This window comes from Chionomys nivalis, chromosome 1 (assembly GCF_950005125.1).
Source record: "Chionomys nivalis chromosome 1, mChiNiv1.1, whole genome shotgun sequence".
Taxonomy (NCBI): domain Eukaryota; kingdom Metazoa; phylum Chordata; class Mammalia; order Rodentia; family Cricetidae; genus Chionomys; species Chionomys nivalis.
This window is the reverse complement of record NC_080086.1, coordinates 118,941,607-118,943,734: the sequence shown is the minus strand read 5'-3', so window position 1 is coordinate 118,943,734 and position 2,128 is coordinate 118,941,607. Positions and strand designations below refer to the sequence as shown.

Genomic DNA, 2,128 nt, shown 5'->3' with positions numbered 1-2,128 from the left:
CTTGTGAATCAGAATGTAGCTCTTAGCTACTGTTCTAGGGCCATGTGTGCTCCCATGCTCCCTGCCATGATGATAACGGACTGACCTTCTGAAACTGTAAGCGAGCCCCCAGTTAAATGCTTTCTTTTATAAGAGTTGCCGGGGTAACTGTGTCTCTTCTCAGCAGTGGACCAGTGACTAAGGCAAGGAATGGCCTCAAGCATGCTGCACGCTCAACCCTTTAACCTTTAAAGTTTTTCAGACATTTTTTTCTAATCAGTTTCACTGACATTTTAATCCTATGAGTAAATGATTTTATATCATATATATGTCTGTGCTTTATATATAAGAATAATACTGTTTTTTATCCTTTCAGGGCCATTTTTTAAAATTTTTTTTTGGTTTGGTTTGGTTTGTGTGTGTGTGCGCGCGCATTGTGGGTACTACTGCACTCATTAAAAATGGATACTGTAGCCCAACTTATATTTTATAAGGTATACTTAACAAGTGTTTCATGGGCAGTGAGGGCTCAGCAGGCAAAGGCGTTTGTCACCAAGTCTGGCAACCTGAATTCAACCCCTGGGACCTACTAACTCCTTCGAGTTGTCTCTCACCTCTACATGAATCCCATATTACATGTGCCCAACAATAAATTAATAAAGAAATAAATGTAGGTTTTACAAATTGTTTCAAATTTGCTATATATATATATAGTATATATATATATACTTTCTCATACTCTTTCTTCTCTGTATATAGTAGAGATCCATTGATTTTTTTCCATATATAAGGAAACTAGCTTTCTAGGACCACTCAAAATAGCCACCGTCCCCTATAGCCACCTCCAGTGTCCAGTGCACAGGCGTGGTCCGTTCTGCATTCTCTCTTCCGCTCTATTGTGTGTTAGTCTAGCCCTGCCCAAAGTTATAACTTCTATTGCTTAATGTAGTTCCTTTTATCATTATATTTCTTCTTGCACGTACCAAAACACACACAGAACAATGAATCCTGGGTTACAAAAGAGTGTTTGTTTAGCGTCTGCCTTTTAAGCCTTTGTCCACCAATTCAACAACAAGAAAAACCACACAAATGCTACTAATAATGAGTCTTGACCTTGAGCAGGCTAAGCCTCTTTTCTTCTTCAGAAGCATCTTGTCTATCCTTTGCTCCTGGCTCTTCCCCGTCCATTTTTGTCATGGTTAGTCAGAGTCCAAAACAGAACACCATGTGTGAGCAGCGAGGGCAGAGACGAGCTCCTACAGATAAAGCAATGGCAGCAAAGTCATGCTGGGGGCAGATTATGTGTCAGAGACCCAGCAAGTCTGCAGTCCAGGACCCAAGGACTTGGGAGTCGGAATACTGCAGCCCTTTGCCAACCCTCAGCCAGTGTCGATGCATGTGGCCATTTCCACTTGTTAGTAATGCTGCCTACCACAAAGGCAAAAAGCCTCTCACATAAGCCTCCTATGGGAGATTTGTCAAGGAACTAGAACCACTCACTCTGAAAGACAAAAAATAAAAATAAAAAAATAACTCAATTGTTAAATTTCTCTGGAGGCTAAGGAGATCATTGAAAGGGTAAAACAAGTCCAGAATTTGAAGCCCAGACTCAGGGAGCAGTGATCTCTGTGAGGGGATGAACCTAGTTGGATCAGTAGCCCCAGTCCATCACTTCCCAAGAGGGTACAGTAGCATCCATGTCACTGGGGTTTACTTTGTTTATATAATGTAACAATTATTGAGCATTTACTATGAACTGGGCTCCCTCCAAAGCATGCTGTGTGTTTACCTAATTTAAGGAACCCTCAAAATTCAAATTAACTCCAAGTATGAGTCCAATCAATAATGGAGTAGTTGGCATTTTCCTTTGAGGAAGAGATAGTTGAGAACAGTTGGAGGGTTCCCTTTATTTACAGAGCTCGGACAATCAAGTCTCAAAGTGGGCTGTGGGACTTTTCCTGATTGGCTCTTACTTATTTAACCCAAAAGGAAACGTGAAAACCAGGAGTTATCAGATTATAACTGATATGCTCACTGAAGACAGGGGTGGGTTATATGCCCACTGAAGACAGGGGCGGGTTATATACCCATTGAAGACAGGGGCGGGTTATATACCCATTGAAGACAGGGGCAGACAAGATGCTGACTG

The 2,128-nt window shown here is 41.5% G+C and overlaps 1 non-coding gene across 1 annotated transcript; it reads right to left on the bottom strand.

The window, feature by feature from the left end:
• Positions 1–941: 941 nt before the first annotated feature.
• Positions 942–1,073, bottom strand: LOC130889824 (small nucleolar RNA SNORA40). The gene has a single exon (XR_009058648.1). It is a non-coding gene; the product is annotated as a small nucleolar RNA SNORA40 (small nucleolar RNA).
• Between the last annotated feature and the right edge of the window lie 1,055 nt (positions 1,074–2,128).